Genomic DNA, 26241 nt, shown 5'->3' on the forward strand with positions numbered 1-26241 from the left:
ACTCTGAAAATAAGCTCGAGGTTCACCCACCTCATGAGACCAGACTCAAATGCGTTCCTTTTTCCGGCTGAAGAGATTTCTAATTGAAAAGCTCATCATTAATCCAAGAAAGGAAGGACAAAGAAGGAATGTTCTGCCCCACAGATATCTCCAGGCTCGTCCCAGAGCGAGGCAGAGTCCAGGGGAGAAGTCCAGCTCAGTAGACTGGGCCTCTGCTGGGGTGACTGAGACTCCAGTCCAGGGCAATGATTGAAGGAGTGCTGTGAGCCAGACAGGAGGCTACTATTCCTTTCCTTGGCGGGTTCCACCGGCTTTCAAGTCTCAAGTGTTCCGCAGCCTCGGAGTGTGTGGGGTGGGGTGGGGGTCCTGGGCTCCTGGAGGCATCTGGCCGCGGGTCTGGCGGCCTCGGCAGCTGCTGGCATCTGCCGGCTGTTCAGACCCTCTTGGGCTCAGCGCAGTGTGGCTTGGGGGACTGTCGCTCCATCCCGGACTAGCAGCCGGCTCCTGGATCTCCAGGAAGATCCTCTGCAGAAGGGATAGGCTACCCAGTCCAGTGAGCAACAGTCAGAACTGGACATGGAACAACAGACTGGTTCCAAATAGGAAAAGGAGTACGTCAAGGCTGTATATTGTCACCCTGCTTATTTAACTTATATGCAGAGTACATCATGAGAAACGCTGGGCTGGAAGAAACACAAGCTGGAATCAAGATTGCTGGGAGAAATATCAATAACCTCAGATATGCGGATGACACCACCCTTATGGCAGAAAGTGAAGAAGAACTAAAGAGCCTCTTGATGAAGGTGAAGGAGGAGAGTGAAAAAGTTGGCTTAAAGCGCAACGTTCAGAAAACTAAGATCATGGCATCTGGTCCCATCACTCCATGGGAAATAGATGGGGAAACAGTGGAAACAGTGTCAGACTTTACTTTTTTGGGCTCCAGAATCACTGCTGATGGTGACTGCAGCCATGAAATTAAAAGACGCTTCCTCCTTGGAAGGAAGGTTATGGCCAACCTAGATAGCATGTTTAAAAGGAGAGACATTACTTTGCCAACAAAAGTCCGTCTAGTCAAGACTATGGTTTTTCCAGTGGTCATGTATGGATGTGAGAGTTGGACGGTGAAGAAAGCTGAGCGCCGCAGAATTGATGCTTTTGAACTGTGGTGTTGGAGAAGACTCTTGAGAGTTTCTTGGACTGCAAGGAGATCCAATCAATCCATCCTAAAAGAGATCAATCCTGGGTGTTGATTGGAAGGTCTGATGTTGAAGCTGAAGCTCCAATACTTTGGGCACCTCATGCGAAGGGTTGACTCATTGGAAAAGACCCTAATGCTGGGTAGGATTGGGGGCGGGAGGAGAAGGGGACGACAGAGGATGAGATGGTTGGATGGCATCACTGACTCGATGAACACGGGTTTGGGTAGACTCTGGGAGTTGGTGATGGACAGAGAGGCCTGGCGTGCTGCAATTCATGGGGTCGCAGAGAGTCGGACACGACTGAGCGACTGAACTGACTGACCCAGTCCAGTATTCTGCCTGGAGAATTCCATGGACCATACAGTCCATGGGGTCGCAAAGAGTTGGACACGACTGGGCGACTTTCACTTTCTTTCACCAGGCTTCAAGTCTGTCATCCGCAGCCTCAAAATGGGCTGGGGTGGGCTGGGATGGGGGGCGTCCTGGGCTCCTGAAGACGATCTGGCCACGGGTCTGGCGGCCTCCGCAGCTGCTGGCATCTGCTGGCTGTTCAGACCCTCGTGGGCCCGGCGCTGTGTGGCTTGGGCCTCTTCTTGGCGGGACTGTCGCTCCGTCCCGGACTAGCAGCCGGCTCCTGGACTTGCGGGTCTCGCCAGCGTTTCTGGCCTCTCTCGACGCGGGGACCGTCCTCGTGTCCGGGGCAAGCTTGGCGCAGCAGCCCACAGGCGCAGTAGTGCGGGTCCTCGCAGAACTCGGGGCTTAGGCAGGAGGGGCGGCTCAGCGCAGGGAAGTTATCCAGAGCCCAGGCCCAGGCCTGTTCTCGGTTCAGGCCCGGAGGCAACTGGGGCTCGGGATGTGCCCTCCTGCAAGACTGCATTTCCAAGGAGCAGTGTGCGTCCGCTTCCATGGCTTCAGCCTCCTCACCAGGCCGAGAGCGCAGCGGGTCTAAGCAAGGGGGCGAATGATTGAATGATTCAGCTGGGTGTGGAGTGTGCCTTTTATAGTGTCTGCCTGATTAGGTTTTGGGAAACACTGGTGTTGATAGGTGGGATAGATACTCATTTGCCTTGCAAATTACCTCGGGGCCTCTGGGGACTGAGGTGAAAACCACATCTTCCTGGGAGGGGCTTGGAAGTTCTGAGTGGTTTTCGGTGATTGGGTTAAAGGAGGGGGCGGGGCGGGAGAAGAGGTGGGGGTCCCTGGCAGTTTCCATTCACTGGAAGAAGCTTCTCTGCTTGGGAGGCACAACTGTGCAAATCACACTTCAGGTTCTCTTCTTTGAGCAGATGAGAGAGGATGACCTGGTGTCAGAGAGAAGGCTCAGCCAGGTTCCACCTTTACCAAAGCCCACAGCTGCTTCATGCTGGAGCTGGCCTGAGATTCCAGGTCCTCTTGCTTTCACATCAGGAAGGGAAAAGAGGAACGGAGAGATCATGTAGGGATGGGGAAAAGGAGAGTCCCATGCCAACTTAGAATGTTAATAGTCCTATTATTTTTCTACAGTAGATGATCTGCATCAAAGGAAGACTTCATATATACTATGGTTTTCATAACTAATTCACAAATGCATTGAGTTAGTGCCACATATTCAAGAATTTTTTCTTTCGTTCTTTATTGTTATTTGCAGAACTCTTGTCCTTTCTTATGTAATTGTGTTCATTCTATTATTCTGGGCTCCTCTTTCTCTCTGCTCTCCCTACTTCTACTGCAATTCTTCCTATTAAAGAACTATTTTATTTTCTATGTGTGGTTTTGTATCAGACTTGTAATATGTGACATACTTTTGTGTACGCATATCTTCAATTCATGTAAGGTTATCAGTTTAAAGCATCTACTTTTGCTTCACTGACCACTAAAGCCTTTGACTTTGGATCATAACACACTCTGGAAAATTCTTAGAGATGGGAATACTAGACCATCTTACCTGTCTCCTGAGAAACCTGTATGCAGGTCAAGAAGAAACAGAACCAGACATGGAACAACAGACTGGTTTAAAATTGGGAAAGGAGTACGTCAAGGTTGTATGTTGTCACTCTGCATATTTAACTTCTATGCAGAGGACATCATGCAAAATGCCAGGCTGGATGAAGCTCAAGCTGGAATCAAGCTTGCCTGGGAGAAATATCAATAACCTCAGATATGTGGATGACACCATGCTAGTGGCAGAAAGCAAAAAGAAACTAAAGAGCCTCTTGATGGAGGTGAAAGAAGAGAGTGAAAAAGCTGGCTTAAAACTCAACATTCAAAAAACTAAGATCATGGCATCTGGTCCCATCATTTCATGGTAAATAGATGGGGAAACAATGGAAACAGTGACAGACTTTATTTTCTTGGGCTCCAAAATCACTGCAGAGGGTGACTGCAGCCATGAAATTAAAAGACGCTTGCTCCTTAGAAGAAAAGCTATGACAAACCTAGACAACATATTAAAAAGCAGAGACATTACTTTGTTGACAAAGGTCTGTTTAGTCAAAGCTATGGTTTTTCCAGTTGTCCTTTGCAATGTAGAGACCCTTACACCAGAGGGCCTCACTTTGTATTTAGAGTGGGCCTGTTTCCTGTTCATTTACACCCCTGTGCTGCTATATTCTCCAAAATTATCTCCTCCCAATGCATCCATACCACTTTAAAGCTTAGGATACAGCTTTTCCACTTTGAGAAACCTTCTTAAAGATATGCTCACATAGTGTTTCCACTATATATAGGCACTTTCTCTTGGGTCAACACAAGCACCCCTCCACTTTATCACATCAGGACTTCCATTACATTCTGTGACTTTTCACATCTTTGCCCTCTCATTCAAAGGGGACACAAGACCACACCACAAACTTGTGCAACAATCCTGTTGCCCCACTGGTAAGTAACAAATTCTTTAACTTCTGTCCTCTTCAGTGTTGATATATATTTATGTCCTTAAGCTCATCTTCCCTCCCTCTTCCTCAAAAGGGCAGGGGTAAAGAACCAACATTCTGATTTGATGATGAACACAGTGATTTCTGAAATATGTTCAGAGAATGAAGGAAACAGGCTATGTCTCTTCTACATCTCTAGGATGTGAATTTACCTCTGAATAAAGAGGCGGAGTCCGAAATCTGATTCCTGAGGGAAGGCAAACAAAGGATAGCACGACTCCCCCTCCCAGGGGGTTGAAGGTAAGAATTGTGTCTAGAGAATTCTTCCTCCCATGCCAAGTCGTCATAGTTTGGTGGTACTTCCAGCTGGTCTGGCGGAGTCAGTGTCAACCAGCTCATAGGAACCGCCTGGATATTCTGGAGTTCCTGCTGCCAAAACCATTAATATTGAATCATGCTAATCACTAACAGCAGCTCAAGCATCAATTTGTTTTAGCACCAGGAATGTGAACAGACACAGTTAAAGAGTAGTCCCCTTTATGCTGCAGCAGTTCAGGATGGTTGGCGTCACTGGAGGGATCCTTAGGATCTTCCCTTTCCAGCTGTCGGTGCTCCTGGGGGCGATGTGGTTCCCAGTCACATTGGCCAACTTCAGCCTCACAGTCTTTGTTTTCCTGTTGGCCGGGTATGTCTGCATTTGGAAAATGGCCACTTTGGGATCAATCAGATGAGAGCAACAATTCTCTACTTCTGCGTAGATTGGAATAGCTTCTCCATTGCAGGATCCCTTTCCTTCAGTCTTGACACTCAGTGAAATTGGACCAGAGGTGAAATACTAACACGGGTGGGGGGCGGGGAGAATAGGAAGGAGACTCAAGAGGGAGGGGATATATGCAAACACATAGCTGGTTCATGCTGTTGTACAGTAGAAACTAACACAATGTTGTAGAGCAATTATACTCCAATTAAAAATAAATAAAATGGAAAAAATTAATTAATTAAAAAACCCACAGCCAACTATTTTCTCTTGAGCTTTCAATACAAGGGTTATCACACAGTACTGAATAGTTGCACATTTCCTGATGAACGAGGTTCAGATGGAAGCTGAAAGCTAAATGGAAAGGCGTTTTTTCTAGGCTGCAGTAAGCCAATGCCTTCTCCGACTCAGGAGCACGGTCAGGTACTCCACCTGCAGGCAGCGGGTACTCTGGGTCTCCAGGCACAGCATGCAGAGTCCTGGCTCCGCAACATCCAGCTTCCAGCCCCCAGCCGCACACTGAGGCCCTCCCAACTGCTGTGTGGTGCCCTTGGGGGAGACCCCACAAGTTATGTGTTATCCCCTTATAAATTATTTTACATTTACATGATTGAGCTATTCCATCTCTGGTCCTAAAAACCATAAAAAGAAATACAACAGCGGCATCAGTCAACATTATATTTACTTATTGCAATCTATATCTTTTAACAATCATAGAGGAATAAATCTAGATTTCCTTAATAATATGTAAATATACAAATTTTTCTTTTTGTTTTCAGGATATTTTGAGAATGTTTGTTTCATATTTATTAGTTTTTTTAATGCTTATTTATTTGCTTTCCTGGGATCTTAGTTGCCAGACACAGGATCTTCGTTGTGTGTGTGGCCTGAGTAGTTGCCCCAAACCAGAGATGGAACACACGTCCACTGCATTGCAAGGGGAATTCTTAACCACTGGATCACCAAGGAAGTCCCTTTATCAGGGTTTTTAGATGAGATCATAAGGTTAAAAGATGAAAATTGTCTCTCAACACCTTATCTTAAAATTTTACATCTTTCCTTTCTCACACATCTTTCCACCACAAATTAAATAAACCATTCTAATAGAGATATTTAAATGTCTTTCATTTGCCTTAATCTTTTAAACACAGGGATCCTTGGGCAGGAACAAGGAGCTAGCTGCTCAGACCCCTGGTAGGCACTGAAGGAGCCCAGTGATTGGGGCATCCAGAGTGTGATGTGATGAGGGGCTGAGCCTAGTGGTGGAGTGAATGTGGGCAGTTGAAAGGACCTAAAACTTAAGACCAAATGCAGTTCCTTAGCTAGACCAAGAAGGGAAAATCATCAGAGAGACAAAGACTTCATGATTGATCTTGTTCTTTCCTCATGTACTCACATCCCTTCCCTGAAAAGGGAAGAAGGAGGCAGAAAGGGGAACAGGAAGAGAAAGCGAACAGCAAGAGGAAGAAAATAAAAAAGTAGTGTTTCACTCTCAGAAAATTTTAGCAGCTTCAGGTCATGGAATTTTCCCCCTAAGTCTCAAGTCAATCCTTCCCCCTTCTGCCAGCCAATGCAGGAAACTCAGGTTCAATCCCTGGGTGGGGAAGATCCCCTGGAGGAGGAAATGGCAACCCAACCCAATATTCTTGTCTGGAAATCCAGACAAGAAGAGGCAGGCTGGCTACAGTCCATAGGATTGCAAAGGGTCGGATGTTACTTAGTGACTAAGCAACATTTATGCCATATCCCTCAAGTGCTACAAGGATCTTGGCTTTAGGCTTAGAAAATATGACGATGGTGCAGAGGCTCAGCGCTATCGGAGCAGGAGAATGCAGGGAAGAAAAGTAAGTTGGAAGAAAGAAAAAGGGAGAGGAAAGGAAGCTTTGGATCAAAAATCCTATAGACTTGAGAGTCGAACCAAACTACAAGGCACACTTTTGTCCACTAGAGTCACCCCTCTAAAACTGACAGCCAACAAAATTAATTTGCAGAAGTCAAGTAAAACAAAAACAATTTTTGTTTTCTCACAAGTTTCCCACACAGTTTAGACTTGGGTTCCTGCCAGAAGATCCACTCTGTCCACCTTCTAGGTCGTGATCATTTCACATCCATGCAAGTAGGGAGATGGTACTGACTGGGAAAGGGCTCAGATCCGGCACCTCAGTTGAGGGATCCCATCTCAGCCCACCCTCCCAGTGCCGGGCCTGACCCTTCTTCTTGCCTGACTCAATTATTTGGAGAGGGTTGAGGGGAGTAGACGGGGTGTGACGGATTTCAGTAGTCCAGCCAATTTCAGCCTTTGTTAACCTCCAGGCTGGATGTTTGGGGCTCCCTCCTTCTGGAAGAAAAGCAGTGAGGCCTTTGCCACCCAGCCACTACTAGGGGGCAGCAGCAAGCCAGGCTCTACCGTACTTGAGGCGTCAACACTGATTTGCCCCTGACACAAACCCAAACACTATGGTTCAGGGGCAGACCTAGAACTCGAAGTGGCCTAAAGCTATAGGCTCAATCCTGAGAGGATTAACCAAGTAACCAAATTCAGCCACCAGGGAAGCGGTGTCGCTTTCTCAAAAAGTGAAAGTGAAAACATTTTGTTACCCGTCCCCCACCCCCCTAAACCTTTATTGATATATAATGAACATGTATTTTGTAAGTTAAAGTATACAATGGGTTGATTTAATATACTTATATACTGTGAAATAATTACCATGGGAACATTAGTTAATACCTTCATCACCTCACATAATTACCATTTCTTTTCCCGGTGAGAGCATTTAAGATCTACTCTCCTGGCACCTCTTAAGTTCACAGTGCGCCCTTTGACCTCTCTTCTTCGCCCACACACCCCAGCCCTGGCAACTATCATTCTACTTTCTGTTTCTATGAGTTCAGCTTTTCTAGATCGCTCATGTAAGTGAGGCCATCTGACATTTCACTTAGCATAAGGCCCTGAAGGTCTACCCATGTTGTTGCAAATGGCAGGATTTCTTTCTTTCTCACGCCTGAGTAGTATTCCACTGAGTATATATACGTGAAGTCAGTGGTAAAGAAGCTGCCTGCCAATGCAACAGATGTAAGACACATGGGTTCAATCCCTGGGTTGGGAAGATCTCCTGGAGGAGGGCATGCAACCCACTCCAGTATTCTTGCCTAGAGAATCCCATGGACACGGGAGCCTGGCAGGATACAGTCTGTAGGGTCACAAAGAGTTGACCGTGACTGAAGCAACTTAGCCCAGGCATGCAAGCACCATGTCTTCTTTGTCCATTCATCTGTTGACTGACACAAGGGTTGTTTCCATATCTTGTCAATTATGAATAATGCTGCAATGAACAAGGGAGTGCAGATATCTCATCAGGATCCTGATTTGGTTTCCTTTGGATATACATACCCGGAAGGGGGATCAGTGGGTCATATAGTCATTCCATTTTTAGCTTTTTGAGGAACCTCCATACTACTTTCCCTAGTGACCGCAACAAGTTACTTTCTCATCAGCAGTGCACATCCACATCCTCATCAACGCTGAGGTAACAACCTCTTGTCTCTTTGGTGACAGCCATTCAACAGGTGCAAAGTTCTATCCCAGTGTGATTGGGTTTACAGTTCCCTTGTGATTAGTGTTGTTGGTATCTTTTCTTGTACCTGTTGGTCATTTGTGTGTCTTCTTTAGGAAAGAATATCTGTTCAGTTCCTCTATTTCTTAATTAGATTTTGTTGCTATTATGTTATGAGTTCTTTATGTATTTAGATATGAGCCCTTTTATAAGATATATGATTTGCAAATACTTTCTGACATTCTATAGGTTACCTATCCATTTGGGTGATTGTTTCCTTTGTGATATAGAAGTATCATTTCTTATATAACCCCACTTACTAACTTTTGCTTTTGTTGCCTGGGTTTTTTGTGTCATATGCCAAAACATCATTGGCAAGACCAATGTTAAGGAGATTTCCCCTATGATTCCTCGACAAGTTTTAAGGTTTCAGGTTTTCTGTGTAAGTCTTTTTGAAACAATTTGTTTGTTTTTGGCTGTGCTGGGTCTTTGTTGCTGCACATGGGCTTTATCTAACAGCAGCGAGTGAGGGCTACTGTTCATTTTTACTGTTTACTACGCCATTCTTATTTCAGCCGCTTCTCTTGTGGCAGAGCACGGGCTGTAGGCACATGGACCTCAGGAGTTGCAGCACGTGAGCGCAGTAGCTGTGGTGCATGGCCTTAGTTGTCCCACAGCATAGAGGATCCTCCTGGACAAGGAATCAAGTGAAGTTCTGAGAGTGGTGTAAGATAAAGATCCAATTTCACTTTTCTGAATGTGGTTATCTATTTTTCCTAACATCATTTATTGAAGAGACCATCCTTTCCCCACTGAGTATTTTTGGATCCCTTGTCGAATATTAGCTGACTGTGCATGTTTGAGTTTATTTCTGGGCTATCAATTCTGTGCCACTGGTCTTCTTTTATGCCAATACCATATTGCTCTGATTACTGAATCTTTGTAGTACAATGTGATGCCTCCAGCTTTGTTCTTCTCTTTCAGGATTGCTTTGCTATTTGGGTCTTTTATGATTCCATACAAATTTTAGGATTTTTAAGACTTTTTTCTACTTCTGTGAAAAAGGTCAGTGAGGTTTTGTTAGGTGTTGCACTTAATATATAGAAGGCTTTGTATAGTACGAACATTTTAACTATATTAATTCTTCTGATCCGTGAACGCTGGCTATTCCTCCATTTATTTGTGCCTTCTTTGATTTCTTTTATCAGTATTTTATAGTTTTCTGTATACAGATCTTTCACAACCATAGTTAAATTTGTTCCTACATATTTTATTGTTTTTGGTGCTATGGTTAATGGGATTATTTCCTTTATTTCTTTTTCAGATCATTTGCTGTTAGTGTATAAAAACACGACTGATTTCAGTGTGTTAATTTTTTAATCCTGCAACTTTACTGAATTTGTGGATTAATTCTAACAATTTTTTGGTGGAGCCTTTGGGATTGTATGTATAAGATCATACCATCTGCAGACAAAGAAAGTTTACTTCTAACTTTCCTGTTTGGATATTTATTGCTGCGTTCGTTTTGTTTCTTTGTTTTGTTTGTTTTGCCTGACTTCTGTGGCTAGGACTCCCATCACTATGTTTATAAGAGTGGTGAAAGTTGGCATCTTGTTTTGTTCCTAATCTTACAGAGAAAGCTTTCAAACTTTCACCATTGAGTATGACATTAGCATGGCTTGTCATATATGACCTTTATTATGTTGATGTATTTTCCTTCTATGGGCTTCCCAGATGGTGCTAGTGCAAAGAATCCACCTACCAATGCAGGAGATAAAAGAGTTCGATCCCTGGGTTGAGAAGATCCCCTGGAGGAGGGCACAGCAATCCACTCCAGTATTCTTGCCTGGAGAATTCCATGGACAGAGGAGCCTGGTGGGCTATAGTCCATAGGTATGCAAAGAGTCAGACATGAATGAAGCAACTTAGAACACACGCATTTCCTTCTATACTAAATTAGCTGAGAGTTTTTGTCATAAAGAGATTTTGTGCTTTGTCAAATTATTATATGAACCTATTAAATTATTTAGTAACTTTTACCTTATCTTCTATTAATATGGTGTGTCACATGTTTTGATTTGTGTATCTTGAAACATCCTTATAATCCAGGGATAAAACCTGTTTGATCATGGTGTAGGATCCTTTTCATGTACTGCTGAATTCAGTTTGTTAGAATTTTGTTGAAAATTTTTGCACTTGACTTCCTCAGAGACATTGGCCTGTAGTTTTCTTTTCTTACAGTGTCCTTATCCGGCTTTGGTATTAGGGTAAAACTGACTTTATAAAATGATTCTTTGAGTGTCCCCTTCTCTTCATTTTTTGGGGAAAGAGTTATGTAGGACTTGTGTTAATCATTCTTTAAATGATTGGTAGAATTCACCAGCAAAACCATCTGGTCCTGGGTTTTTCTTTTTAGGCAGGTCTTGGATTACTGGTTTAATCTTCTTACTCATTATCAGTCTGTTCAGATTTTCTATTTTTTCGTGATTCATTCTTGGTAGGTTGTATGTTTCTAGGAATTTTCCAATTCTTCTAGGATATCCAGATATTTGTTGGTGTTCATAGTAATTTCCTATGATTCTTTGTATTTCTGTGGTATCGGTTGTAATGTCTCTTCTTTAATTTCTGACTTTTTATTTCTTTTCTCTCTTTTTTTCTTAGTCTAGTTAAAAGTTTATCAATTTTGTCTGTCTTAAAAAAAAAAAACTAGCTCCTAGTTTCCATGAACTTTTCTCTTTTCTATTGTTTTTCTGGTCTCTATGTCATTCTTTCTGCTCTGTTCTTTATATCCTTTCATTGCTAACTTTGGGCTTAGTCTGTTCTTCTTTTTCTAGCTCCTTAAGTTGTAAAGTTAGATTGCTTATTTGGGATCTTTCTTTTTTCTTAATGTAGGCATTTATCACTATAATTTTTCCTCTTTGAACTGCTTCTGCTGTATCCCGTATGTTTTGGTGTGTTGTTTCTTTATTTTGGTTTGTTTTAAGATATTTTTACTTCTCTTTCCATTTCTTCTTTGATCATTGGTTCTTCAGTAGTATGTTGCTTAATTTCCACATATTTATTATTTTTCCTGTTGGCATACTGTTATTCATTTCTAGTTTTATACCATTGTGATAATGAAGTACTTGGTATAATGTCAATCTTCTTAAATTTGTTAACACTTGTTCTATGACCTATGATATGAGCTGTCCTGGAGAATGTCCCAGATAGAAGAATGTGTTGGTTGGAGTCTTCTGTATATGTCTGTGAGCCTCATTCAGGGTAATGTATAGTTCAAGTCTAATGTTTCTTTGCTGATTTTCTCTCTGGAGGATCCCTCCATTGTTGAAAGTGGGGTAATTGAAGTCTTCTACTATTACTGAATTGCTGTCCATTTTTCCCTTCAGGTCTGTTAGTATTTGAATAATATGTTTAGGTAGGTATGTGTTGATTGTTTTGTTTTCATCATGAATTGACACTTTTATGGTTACATAACCATTTTTGTCTCTAGTCATTACTTTGGGCTTAAAAGGTCTATTTTGTCTGATACAAGTATAGCTCACTTTGCTCTCTTTTGGTTTCCATTTGTATCAAATATATTTCTCCATTCTTCACTTTGAGCTTATATATGTTATTTAATCTGAAGTGAGCCTGTTATAGGCAGCATATAGTTGGTTCTTTTTTTTCCCATCCAGCCTGTATGACTTTTGACCGGAGAGTTTAATCTATTTACAAATAGAGGGTTATTAATAAGTAAGAACTTATTAATGCAATCTTATTTATTGTTTTATGGCTGTTTTGAAGTTCCCTCATTCCTTTCTTCCTCTCTCGTTACCTTCCTTTGTGGATTGGTGATTTTTTTGTAGTGGTATGCTCTGATTTGCTGCTCTTGATCGTTTGTGAATCTACTGTAGGTTTTTGCTTTGTGGTTACCAAGAGGCTTAACATAAAACATCTTATAGACAGAACAGTCTTTTATGACTATAACCACATAACTGATTGCATAAAAAAACTACCCGTTTACCACCCCTTTAATGTTTTTAACAATGCATCTCTTTTTATACTGCATATTCATACACATTATTGTAGCTATAGTTATTTTTTAACACTCTTATCCTTTAAACTTTATTCTAAAGTGGTTAACACACCACCAAATTACAGTGTTAGAGTATTCTAAATTTGGCTATATACTAACCTTACCCGGTGTGTTGTGTGCTCTCAGGTTTTCATGCTCCTCCTAGATTTTTCATGTTCTTTGAAGTTGCATCATTGACTTCTCATGTGAAAGAGCAATCACCTCCACCAGGCTTTACTTTGTGAAGATAAATGTCTTCTGTCAGCCCCCCTAGAGATTCTGAGGCTCTCTCAGCCAGGCTATTGATACACTGACTTCACTCTTCTTGCTCCCTCTTGTGGCTGAATTCTTAAGTTTATATGCCTTCTCTAGATTCTTAAGAGTTGGGAATACCAGATCGCCTGACCTGCCTCCTAAGAAATCTGTATGCAGGTCAAGAAGCAACAGTCAGAACCAGACATGGAACAATGGACTGGTTCCAAATTGGGAAAGGAGTGTGTCAAGGCTGTATATTGTCATCCTGCTTATTTAACTTATATGCAGAGGACATCATGTGAAATGCCAGGCTGTATGAAGCACAAGTTGGAATCAAGATTGCTGGGAGAAATAGCAATAACCTCAGATATGCAGATGACACCACCCTTATGGCAGAAAGTGAAGAACTAAAGGGACTCTTGATGAAAGTGAAAGAGGAGAGTGAAAAAGCTGGCTTAAAACTCAACATTCAGAAAACTAAGATCGTGGCATCTGATCCCATCACTTCATGGCAAGTAGATGGGGAAACAATGGAAACAGTGACAGACTTTATTTGGGGGGGCTCCAAAATCACTGCAGAGGGTGACTGCAGCCATGAAATTAAAAGACGTTTGCTCCTTAGAAGAAAAGCTATGACCAACCTAGACAGCATATTAAAAAGCAGAGACATTACTTTGCCGACAAACGTCCATCTAATCAAAGCTATTTTCCAGTAGTCATGTATGGATGTGAGAGTTGGACCATAAAGAAAGTTTAGCGCTCAAGAATTGATGCTTTTGAACTGTGGTGTTGGAGAAGACTCTTGAGAGTCCCTTGGACTGCGAAGAGATCCAACCAGTCCATCCTAAAGGAGATCAGTCCTGAATATTCATTGAAAGGACTGATGCTGAAGCTGAAACTCCAATATTTTGGTTTGAACCCCATCAGGGTTTGAAAAGACCCTGATGCTGGGAAGGATTGAAGGCAGGAGGAGACGGAGATGACAGAGGATGAAATGGTTGGATGACATCACTGACTCAATGGACATGAGTTTGAGCAAGCTCCAGGAGTTGGTGATGGATAGGAAAGCCTGGCGTGCTGCAGTCCATGGGGTCGCAAAGAGTCGGACACGACTGGGTGTCTGAACTGACCTAGATTCTGCAATGAACCTGGCCTAGGGCTGACTGCCTCTCTTTGGTTTCCCCAAAGGTGGCGCTCAAGCTCAAGTTTGGACACATCGGCACGCCGAGTTGGGCAGGCGTTCCGCGCATGCTCATTTGCCATCTGCCAAAGCGCTTTCCTTCTGCCACAGCGGGAGAGGGCGGGTTTTGTCAGTATCTCAGAGCTGGGGAAGTAGTGTTCACTCACAGGCTCTCATTCCCTCAAAAAAAAGCATAGACCAAGAAGACCTCTCTTGGCCTTACTGTGCTACTTTGGGGGATGAGAGATGCAAGTAAAGTCAAGCTGTATTCTTACCCCCTTTGATACATCTAAACTCACTATGTGTGTGTATACACACACACTGCCTGGAGAATCCCAGGGACGGGGGAGCCTGGTGGGCTGCCGTCTATGGGGTCGCAGAGTCGGACACGACTGAAGCGACTTAGCAGCAGCGGCGGCAGCAGCACCCACACACACACACACACACATTTCCCCCATCCAGTGACATGCTAAAACTTTTCTGGAAAGTTGGACTTCCACAAAAGGCTCTTGTCATCCATTGGTGATTTTCTAAGACAGTACTTTCCAGGGGCTCCTGGGCCAAAACCAAGAGAAGCTGGAGCTAGATCACAGATCACTGCAGGGTCCAATAGCCAGAATCAAGGTCTAAATGCATATTACCTGATGCACAGTGGGAAAGACTTCTCCTGAGCCCATTGGCATATGGTGCTGTATCCCACAGCTCCCACAAAGACACCTTTGTTTGTAAACAGATGCCAAACTAACGTTGTTGATGGGGCAGACAAAAACAAGAAACATCTTATTCCACTATGATTGTGATGCCAATTGCTGGAAACTCCACTGTACCAGTCTTCCTATCAATATATGCTGGGAGAGGTGAAAGGAAAGAATAGAAGGCAAGTCTTTGTAAAGTTGAGCAGAAAAAGAAAATCAAGAGTCAGGTATGACTTTGCAGGTATGACCCCTGCTGCCCATTTTAGCCACAGGTGGTCTGAAGGAAGGGATGAATATTATATACAATCCAGAAAGAACAAGAAATGGAATTTTAATATATTTATTCTTCATTTTATTTTTTACATTATAAAGATTAATTCAAAAATATTTCTTAAGGGCTTCCTGGTGGTTCAGTGGTTAAAAATCTGCCTGCTAGTGCAGGGGACCAAGGGCTTGATACTTGGTTCAGGAAGATTCCACATATCTCAGGGCAGCTAAGCCCATGTGTCACAACTACTGAGCCCACATGCCTAGGACCTGTGCTCTGCAACAACAGAAGCCACTGCAATGAGAAGCCTAAGCACTGCAATGCAGAGTAGCCACTGCTTGCCGCAATTAGAGAAAGGCCATGCACAGTAACGAAGACTTAGCATAGCCAAAACTAAATAAATAAATTAATTAAAACTATTTATTACACATCTACTATATGCAAAACACTGTTCTGGGCACTTCAAATATGTAAGGGAACAAAAAAATCCATCTGTCTTCATGGAACTTACATTTGATAATAGCACATGCTTGGTGTAAAACATTAGAAAATGCTAAACCTTGTAAGGAAGAAAAGAAATAGAGTCTATTACTCTACCAACAAAAGATAGTGAGTTTTTAACATTTTGATGCATTTTTAGTTCACTTTGTTGCTTTGCCTATTGTTGTTCAGTCGCTGAGTCATGTCCAGCTCTTTGTGACCCCATGAACTGCACCATACCAGGCTTCTCTGTCCTCCACTGTCTCCCAGAGTTTGCTCAGATTCACGTCCTTTGAGTTGGTGATGCTATCTAACAATCTCATCCTCTGTCACTCCCTTCTCCTTTTGCATTCTGTCTTTCCCAACATCCGGGTCTTTTCCATTGAGTCAGCTCTAAGCATCAGGTGGCCAAAGTATTGGAGTTTCAGCTTCAGCATCAGTCCTTCCAATGAATATCCAGGGTTGATTTCCTGTAGGATTGACCAGTTTGATCTCCTTGCTGTCCAAGGGACTTCTCAAGAGTCTTCTCCAGCACCACAATTCAAAAGCATCAATTCTACGGCACTCAGCCTTCTCTATGGTCCTACTGTCACATCTGTAAATGACTACTGGAAAAATCATAATTTGACTATATGGACATATGTTGGCAAAGTGATGTCTCTGCTTTTTAATACACTGTCTAGGTTTGTCATAGCTTTCCTTCCAAGGAGCAAGCGTCTTTTAATTTCATGGCTTCAGTCACACTCTGCAGTGATTTTGAAGCCCAAGAAAATAAAATCTGTCACTGTTTCCACTTTTTCCCCTTCTATTTGCATGAAATGATAGGATCAGATACCATGATCTTTGTTTTTTGAATGTTGAATTTCAAGCCAGTTTTTCCACTCTCCTCTTTCACCCTCATCAAGAGGCTCTTTAGCTCCTCTTCACTTTCTGCCATTACAGTGGTATCATCTGCATATCTGAGGTTGTTGATATTTCTCCCTGCATTCTTGATTTCAACTTATGAGTCATTCAGCCCAGCATTTCGCAGGTTTCCTCGTGGTTCAGACGGTAAAGAATCTGCCTGCAATGCAGGAGATTCAATCCCTGGGTTGGGAACATCCCCTGGAGAAGAGAGTGGCTACCCACTCTAGTATTCTTGCCTGAAAAATCATGGACAGAGGAGCCTGGTGGGCTACAGTCCATGGGGTTGCAAAGAGTCGGACACGAGTAAGGAACAAACACTTTCACTTTCACTCTGCATATAAATTGAATAAACAGAGTGAAAATATACAGCCTTGTCAGACTCCTTTCCCAATTTTGAACCAGTCAGTAGTTCCGTGTAAGGAACTGTTGCTTTTTGACCCACATACAGCTTTTGCAAGAGACAGGTAAGGTAGTCTGGTATTTCCACAGTTTGTTGTGATCCACAGTCAAAGGCTTTAGTGTAGTTAACGAAGCAGAAGTACATGTTTTTCTGTAATTCCCTTGCTTTCTTTATATCCAGCTAATGTTTGATCTCTGATCCTCTGCCTTTTCTAAACCCAGCTTGTACATCTGTAAGTTCACGGTTCACATACTATTGAAGCCTAGCATGAAGGATTTTGAGCATTTCCTTACTAGCATGTGAAATGAGCGCAACTGTACAATAGCTTAAACATTCTTTGGCGTTGCCCTTCTTTGGGACTGAAAGCTGCTTTCCCATGATGAGGCTGTGATCCATGAAGGGGATGCCTACTTTCACACATATATATAGTTTTAAAATTTGGGATTTTATTGTACCCTTGACTTACATAACATTATACAGTTTGTAAAAGGATATGAAACTGTCAATGCCTCTTCATAAAAGTTGCCAAATGGCTTTCCAGGAATTTTGTTAATCAATGATCTGAGTTATTAGGGGCTTAATATAAACAGAACTTGGTAATATATTGATTAGATGTATGTGTGTATGAAAGAGAGAGAAAAGTGGGAGAGAAAAGAAAAAGGGATGCTTCTCAGATTTATGACTTGTTCTACTAACGGGCAGATGTGGAGATCAATAAACAAGAATAGAATTCAGTAAAAGGAGTAAATTGGATATGCAAAAGATATGGTTTTGAGGTACCCCATGGGCATCCCAACAGAGCCACCAGCTTGGAGCTGAACATTAATATCTGAGCTGGAGATATGAGTCTGGATTTTATATCAAGCAAGACGAAGAGTGAGATCACCTAGCTAGAGTGTGTAGAATAAGAGGAAGATAAAAGCTGAGTTTCAGTGAGTTTGCACTGTCCCAGAGACTTGGCCTTGGACTCTCCAGTTTGGGGGACTCTGGGATGGGTGGGATATTTCTAGGACAATCTAGAGGTTCCCTCTACTCTGACATTCACTTAAGATGGCTCTGGAGTTCCCTGGTTGAGTTATCCCTTTGGTTTATCCCTAATCAAATTGGCTTATGGGGTCAAAATTGATGTATAGATTTTGTTTACTTCCTCCCTTTTCCCTCCACATGCTCATACGTTCTTTGAATTTAGTTTAGATTTTTTCCAGCTAAGATCTTTTAATCATGATAGGAAAGCACAAGGGAAAATTATGCACTGGAAGTCTAGAAACATTATTGCATTATTGCAAAACTGTGCGTAAAATGGAATTTTGGGAGTCTTAGCAGTGGAATGTGAAATTCATATTTTGGTACCCTAATTTTCAGAAGTCAAAAATGAGTCATTTTAAAGAAAGAGTTTAGTTTAAAAACAAATTTAATTCTTTTTTATGACTAATATTCCATTGTGTATATGTGCCACATCTTCTTTAACCATTCTTCGGTTGATGGACATTTAGGTTGCTTTCATGTCCTGGCTATTGTAAATAGTGCTGCCATGAACATTGGGGTACATGTGTCTTTTTGAATTATGATTTTCTCTAGATATATGCCCAGGAGTGGAATTTCTGGATCATATGGTAGCTCTATTTTTCTTTTTTTTAAAATTAATTTATTCATTTTAATTGGAGGCTAATTACTTTACAATATTGTAGTGGTTTTTGCCATACATTGACATGAACCAGCCATGGGTATACATGTGTCCCCCATCCTGAACCCCTTCCCACCTCCCTCCCCATCCCATCCCAGAGGGCTGTCCCAGTGCACCGGCTTTGAGTGCCCTGTTTCATGCATCAAACTTGAACTGGTGATCTATTTCACATATGGTAATATACATGTTTCAATGCTGTTCTCTCAAATCATCCCACCCTTGTCTTCTCCCATACAGTCCAAAAGTCTGTTCTTTATATCTGTGTCTCTTTTGCTGTCTTGCATATAGGGTCATCATTACCATCTTTCTAAATTCCATATATATGTGTTAATATACTGTATTGGTGTTTTTCTTTCTCACTTACTTCACTCTGTATAATAGGCTCCAGTTTCATCCACCTCATTAGAACTGATTCAAATGTGTTCTTTTTAATAGCTGAGTAATATTCCATCATGTATCTATTTTTCTTTTTTAAGGAACTTCCACACTGTTCTCCATAGTGGCTTCATAGGGAATTTACATTCCTTCATAGGGAATTTACATTCCCATCAACAGTGTAGGAGGGTACTCTTTTCTCCACACACTTCCCACCATTTATTGTTTATAGATTTTTTGATGATGGCCATTATGACCAATGTGAGGTAATAAATCATTGTAGTTTTTTAAACTCTTTATTGAACTTGCTATAATATTGTTTTGTTTTATATATATGTATTTTTGACCTTGAAGCATGGGGATCTTAGCTCCCCAACCAGGGATTGAACCCATACCCCTTGCATTGGAAGGCAAACTATTAACCACTGGACCACCAGATAAATCCCCTTCATTGTAGTTTTGATTTGCGTTTCTCTAATGATTAGTCATGTTGAGCATCTTTTCATGTGCTTGCTTGCTATTTTTATGTCTTCTTTGGAGAAATGTCTATTTAGATCTTGGGCCTATTTTTTGATTGGTTTTTTTTTTTTTTTTTGAGCTGTTTAAGCTGTTTGTGTATATTTGGAGATTAATCCTTTGTTGTTTGCTTCTTTTGCAAATATTTTCTCCCATTCTGAGGGGTCTCTTTTTGTTTTGTTTATGGTTTCCTTTGCTGTACAAAATATTTTAAGTTTAATTTGGTTCTGTATTTTTTTCATTACTCTAAGCAGCGGATTGAAAAAGGTCTTGCTGTGATTTATGTCAAAGACAGTTTTACCTATGTTTTCCTCTAAGAGTTTCATAGTATCCAGCCTTACATTTAAGTCTGTAATCCATTTTGAGTTTATTTTTGTGTGTGGTGTTAGGGAGTGTTCTAACTTTATTCATTTATGCAGCTGTCTAATTTTCCCAGTGCTACTTATTGAGCAGACTATCTTTTCTCCATTGTATATTCTTGCCTCCTTTGTCATAGATTAGGTGACCATAGGTGCATGGGTTTATCTCTGGTCTCTATCCTGTTGATCTATATTTCTGTTTGTGTGTGTGTGTGTGTGTGTGCCAATACCATACTGTTTTGATTACTGTAACTTTGTAGTTTAGTCTGAAGTCAGGGAGCCTGATTCATCCAGATCCATTTTTCTTTCTCAAGATTAGTTTCCTATTCATGGTCTTTCATGTTTCCATACAAATTACTCAGCCCTAAAAAAAAAGAACAAAATAATGCTATTTGCAGCAACATGGATGGACCTAGCGATTGTCATACTAAGTGAAGTAAGTCAGACAGAGAAAGACAAATATAATATGATATTGCTTGTACTCTAAAAAAAGGATACAAATGAACTTACCTACAAAACAGAAATACAGTTACAGATATAGAAAACAAACTTATGATTAACAGGGAGTGAGTAGGGAGCGACTAAGTTGGGGGATGGGGTTGACATATACACACTACTATATATAAAATGGCTACCCCAGTGGCTTAATGGCAAAGAATCCACCTGCAATTCAGGAGCCACGGGAGATGCAGGTTCGATCCCTGGGTTGGAAAGATTCCCTGGAGGAGGGTGTGGCAACTCACTGTGGAGAATCCCACAGACCAGAGGATCCTGGTAGGCTAGAGTCCATAGGTTCACAAAGAGTGCTAGGCTCCTGGTACGAAGATGAATGAGACGAAGGCCAATGCAAGAGTTGGACTCAGAGGAAGCAGGAGGTCCATCTGAATTAAGACTTCATATACTTGAAAGCAATGGCACCCCACTCCAGTTCTCTTGCCTGGAGAGTCCCGTGGATGGAGGAGCCTGGTGGGCTGCAGTCCATGGGGTCTCGAAGGGTCGGACACGACTGAGAGACTTCACTTTCACTTTTCACTTTCATGCATTGGAGAAGGAAATGGCAACCCACTCCATTGTTCTTGCCTGGAGAATCCCAGGGACGGGGGAGCCTAGTGGGCTGCCGTCTATGGGGTCACACAGAGTCGGACACGACTGAAGTGACTTAGCAGCAGCAGCAGCATACTTGAAAGGCCTCAGAGACAGAGCTACAGTGACAGGAATGCAAGATGGTGATTCTACAACTTTAGCTTTTTGTCCCTGTTTGGCACTATCAATTATCTTTTTTCTAAAAATCCTGTCACTTTTTGGGGAAAGCATAACTATATTATATTATTCTTTAATTTGCAAAAAATCAGAAATTTGGTAAATCAACACTTTTAAATAGGCTACCATTTTTGGAAACCTGTTTCAGAATTTCTTGATGTTCTAATATGCCAGAAACCTCCAAAAATGAGAGTCTGTGCCCTGTTGATATCTGTGAGCCCACAGAGAAGACATTGTCTCAATCCTCAAGAAACTTCCAATCTAAGGGGAGACAGAGACACATTAACAGGCTATTTCAGTATTAGGCAAACCTGAAGCGTTCTTAAGCCCAGTGTGTGCATCTTTCAAAACAAACCAATGGCCACAACAACAATGGTTTGGCCAGTAACAGATACTAAATTGAAGTACTTTAGTGCTCAGGGGAAAAATGCTAAATTTTTTCACTCCATTTACTGTTCAGTTTTCAATTAATTCCATGTCCCATTCTGCCACTCCTATCATTTTATTTCAATAAAGGTTCAAAATGTATTGAAAAAGTTACTTTACCACTTTTCTTCTATTGATGTCATCTTATGAAGTGCAATTATCAGTCATGAGTATTTTAGGGAAAGACAAATTATTTGGGTGGAAGTCCCTCCAAATTAAGAGTCTCTAAGACCATCCCAGGTCTCCTCCCTACTACAGGTTATAAATAGACTGGTCACACAACAGAATCCTCAATGTCTTTCTTTATACACACTATAATGTTATATATATGTATATGTATATTTTTTGACTGACATCAACTGCTGGACTCTGTTTGCCTGATACTCAGAGGGAAAAAAACAAAATAGGAGTTCAAAAGATTCAGAAGAAATCAGTGAACATGTAAGTGCTGTCTTTATCAATAAAAATGAAGCTCTGGGCTCTAAAGCTTACAAAAGGAAGTAACACATGGTGGCGAGTGAGGGAGTCTCATAGTTAACCCATGTGCCATTACTCTAACTCAGAGGTTTTCACTTAGACCTAAAAAAAACTCTTTTATCACAATCATCATCAGGCTAGCCTGGACATAGGCATTACTTTTAACTCTGTCTAGTTCAAGGAAGGACAAAATATTACAAGCATAGAAAATTATGGAATATTTAAAGAAGTCTTTGGTGATAACGTATATGTGGTTGGTGATAACATTCCAGAAACAAGCAATGAGAACAAATCCACATACTAACAAAGAAGAGGATTTGATGTGAGTTAAGAACCTACGTTGTGCTTAGTCACTCAGTCGTTTCTGACTCTTTGTGACCCCATGGACTGTAGCCCACCTGGCTCCTCTGTCCATGGGATTCTCTAGGCAAGAATACCAGTGGGTTGTTATACCCTCCTCCAGGGAATCTTCCCAACTCAGGGATCGAACCCAGGTCTCCCGCATTGCAGGCAGATTCTTTACTGTCTGAACCACCACGGAAGCCCCAAAGTTTACCAAAGATACATAATCAGACTGTAGCCCACTAAGCTTCTCTGTCCATGGAATTCTCCAGGCAAGAAGACTGGAGTGGACAGCCATTCCCTTCTCCAGGAGATCTTACTGACCCAGGGATTGAACCCGGGGCTCTCACATTGTAAGCAGATTCCTTACCATCTGAGCCACCAGAAGAACCTATACCCTAGGATTAAAAGAGAACAGGAAGTAGATTATTCCTCAAAGGGCGAGAAGTCAATGTTGAATCATCTCTGTCTCTGACACTGGGAAAGCTTATCCCAGTTACCAATGTCCCTAGCTGCCTGCCAAATGCAAAAGTAAATCACTTCACGGAAGAAGATAAAGTCATTGTATGCCTCAAATTATTTATAAAAATTTTCACACATAATATCAGCATTCAAGAAAAAATAATTAAGAAATAAGGAAATAAAACAACATGATAAAAAAATCAAGAGAAGCAGCAAAGAAACAGTCTCCAGACAATGAGATATAGACTGTAAAATAACCACTCTCAATGTGTACAAGAAAATTAAAGACATGATTGAGAAACTTAAGAGAATTTGAAATGGTAACAAAAAGGTAAAAATAACTAAAAATAAACAATCAAATTAAGAACTCAATAAATTAAAAGATTAGACACACCTGAGTAGAGAATCAGTGAGCTGCAAGATCAGAAGAAAGTGTCCATGTGAAAGCAAGGAGAAAAGGCAAGAGATGGAAAATACAGAAGAGGTTAAAAAAAGAAAAAAACATCGAGAATGCAAATAGAAAGTCTAATATACACGCATTTGGAAACTCAAAAGGAGCCAGCAAATAGAACAGAAGGAATATGAAAAATATTATGCCACATCCCTCTGACATTCTGATTCCTGATGAGAAATCTATGGTCATCTGAATTGGTTTTCCCTTATAAGTTTTTACTTCTTTTCTGGCTGCTTTTAAGAATTTGTCCTTAGGCTTCATAAATTTAATTATGATGTATCTTGATTTTGATTTCTTTTGACTTACCTATTTGGAGTTTGCTCATCATCTTGAATCCATATGTTTACACCTCTTATTCAGTTTGAGAAGTTTTCAGCCATTAGTTCTTCAAGTATTGATACTTTTTTAGCCTCACTCTTTCTTCTTTCCTTTTGGGTCTCTGCTGACATAAAAGTTAAATCTTTTGCTGTAGTCCCCATAGATTCCTGAAGCTCTGTTCTCTCTTTCTTTCTTCTTTTTAACTTTTCTTCTTCTCTCTGTTCTTCAAATTGGGTTATTTTTTGATTCTTCCATCCTCCAGTTCACTGATTCTTTTCTCTGCACTCTTAGTTGTTCTGCTGAACCCATCCATAGAGCTTTTTATTTCAGTTATTGAATTTTTAGTTCTCAAATTTCCATTTGGTTCTTCTTTATATCTTCTATTACTTTGCTGAGGCTTTGTATTTTTCTTCATTTATTTCACCCATGTTCATAATGGCTTCTTGAAATATTTTCATCATGGATAAAATTGTCTACTCATTCTTACATCTCTGTCATCTTTTTGTTGGCATCTATTGATTGAAAATAGTTAGAGATCTATTGGTTCTTGCTTAGTAGGATAAGCGATTTTTTTCCTTAGGATGAATAACTTTTTAAATTGAAACTTGGATATTTTACAAGTTATAAGACTCTGGATTTCATTTAAACCCTCTGTTTTGACTGTTTGTTTTTTTTAATGACACAGCTCCTGCAAAGGAAAAGAGCACCTTATTACTGTTCAATGGAGGTAGAAGTCCAGGTTCCTCACTTGGCCTCCACTGACACCCAAGGAGGAGGTTGATCCTTGTCATTACTGGGCAGGAACGGATGTTCTAGCTCCCTCATGGTCTTTACTGACAAGGCCACGGAGATGGCCTCTTATTGCTGAAATATGGTGAGAGTCCTGATGCTCCACTAGGCCTCCTGTAACATCACCCCAGGGAAAGAGCTAGGGGAACTTTGTTACTGCTGGGTGTGAATGAAAATCTGGGCTCCTGCTTGGCCTTCTCTGATACCACCCCATCAGAGAAGAGGAATTGGGGTGCCTCATTATGGCCCTGAGATGGCAAAAGTATAGGCTCCTCACTCAGCTTTGCTGCTCTGGGTAGGGACGGGAACACATTCTTTCCTGTGGTGTTTTGGCTTCAACAGAGCGTTTTTGTTTTTTTTTCTAAAAGTTTTATGTCTTGTGAAGCTGCCCCTTTCTTGGTGCTTCAACTAGAGACAGCAGGGTTTTGTTGAACAGGCTTTTTTTCCCTTAAGCTCACTGGCAACTCTGATTTGCTGGGTTCTTTGCCTACAAATCTAGGATATATAGGCCAAGAGAAAATTCCAGAAACTTACCAGTGTGTTGTTTCTCAAATTCTGAGATCCCAACTCAGCCTTCTTTCTTCTGTTTATCTTTCAGAGTCTTATGTTTGTTTTTTACGTAAGGTATACGGGGTGTTTTTTTTTTTGTGTGCTTAGTGAGAGAAATAGTGAAAAGTGTATCTACTCTTTGGCAGTGGAAGTCTTTCTTTCATTATGCTTTCTAAAAACAATGTGTAAGAAAATTATTTATCTTGATTTCTGAGTTTTGATCCCCTCCTAAATTTGGCAACTTAGGCAATCACCTCCTCCACCTCACCCTACTTCCAGTCCTGTTTGGAAGTCATCATAGAGGCTGGAATAATTGAAAAAAACATCAATCCAAAATAATGTAAGAAATGAGACAGAAGTAACACAGAAGAGTAAGACAAATAGAAAACAAATGTTACCATAATAGATTTAATTCCAAATATATTAAAATGACTAAGTAATACACAGGGGTACTCCAACATTAAGAAGTTAAGGAAAAGAGGAAGATCCACAGCGATACCAGGGAGGGTTCAGTCAGTTCCTTGTTTGCAATAAAAATTTAAAAATGAGAGCAGTAACTCTTGGATCCTAAAGGACCTTTTGACAATATCAACATTCAGGAGTTTCTCCAACTTCCAGGAGAATAGTAACCACTTCCACACCTGCCTGCTATTACATGTCATATTCTTGCTATTCCAAGACGGGGCCAGAGTTAAACTTGAACACTCAAGGTTTAGCAGCCACTTGGGACAATAATGCTGAAAAGAATTTTCTAGACCTGGTGAGCTTAGCCTGCTATCTTCTGTGATTTTTGCCACCTGCGGCTGTCCTGCCTTCTTTCTCAGCGCCACAGGAATGACTGAGTATGCTCCTAGTTTAAAGCTTCCAAGCCAAAATAAGAGTTTAACTACTGCAAGAATCAAGGCCATCATCTACAAGCTGAGAAGCAACTAAGTAACTGTTCTCAAGTGCATACTATCATCCTGGTTCCAACACATTGCCTGAAGGAAGAAAAGGAGGAAATAACTCTAGTAATTTCAGCTTATCTGCAGCATCTGTAAAGTATCAAAGGCCCCTCTGAAAAATTTGGACTTGTCAGGATTCCTTTTTCAGCTTGCTGTATCTGTGGGCTCATTGGGGATATCCCAGATTTTTAGTTCATTTCGGTAACCATAAGACAATTTCTCTTTTTTTGGCCACACCATGCAACTTGTGGGATCTTAGTTCCCAGATCAGATATTGAACCCCAAGCCCCAGCAATGAAAGCGCCAAGACCTAATCACAGGATCATCAGGAAACTTCCAAACATTTCATTTTTTGACCCATAAGTAGTTTTTTAAAAATTTTAGCAGCTAGCAAATAGAATATAAACTTTATACTGGGGCATAATAATGAAGACCATGTAATGAAAGCTTACTGTGTACAGGTACTAATGCTAATATAAGTGCTTCCCATGTATTATCTCATTTGCTTTCAACAACAACACTATTTTAAAGGTGAGGAAATGCAAGACTGATGAAGTTAAACAATTTGCCCAAAGTCACCCTGGTTTGATCCCTGGTTGGGAACATCCCCTGGAGAAGGGAAAGGCTACCCAACTCCAGTATTCTGGCCTGGAGAATTCCATGGACTGTATAGCCTATGGGGTCGC

The 26241-nt window shown here is 41.2% G+C and overlaps 1 pseudogene; it reads right to left on the bottom strand.

The window, feature by feature from the left end:
• Positions 1-4206: 4206 nt before the first annotated feature.
• Positions 4207-23283, bottom strand: LOC145518992 (arrestin domain-containing protein 4-like; annotated as a pseudogene).
• Positions 23284-26241: the final 2958 nt, after the last annotated feature.

Source organism: Giraffa tippelskirchi, chromosome 8 (genome assembly GCF_054371585.1).
Source record: "Giraffa tippelskirchi isolate mGirTip1 chromosome 8, T2T-mGirTip1v1.2.pri, whole genome shotgun sequence".
NCBI classification, from domain to species: domain Eukaryota; kingdom Metazoa; phylum Chordata; class Mammalia; order Artiodactyla; family Giraffidae; genus Giraffa; species Giraffa tippelskirchi.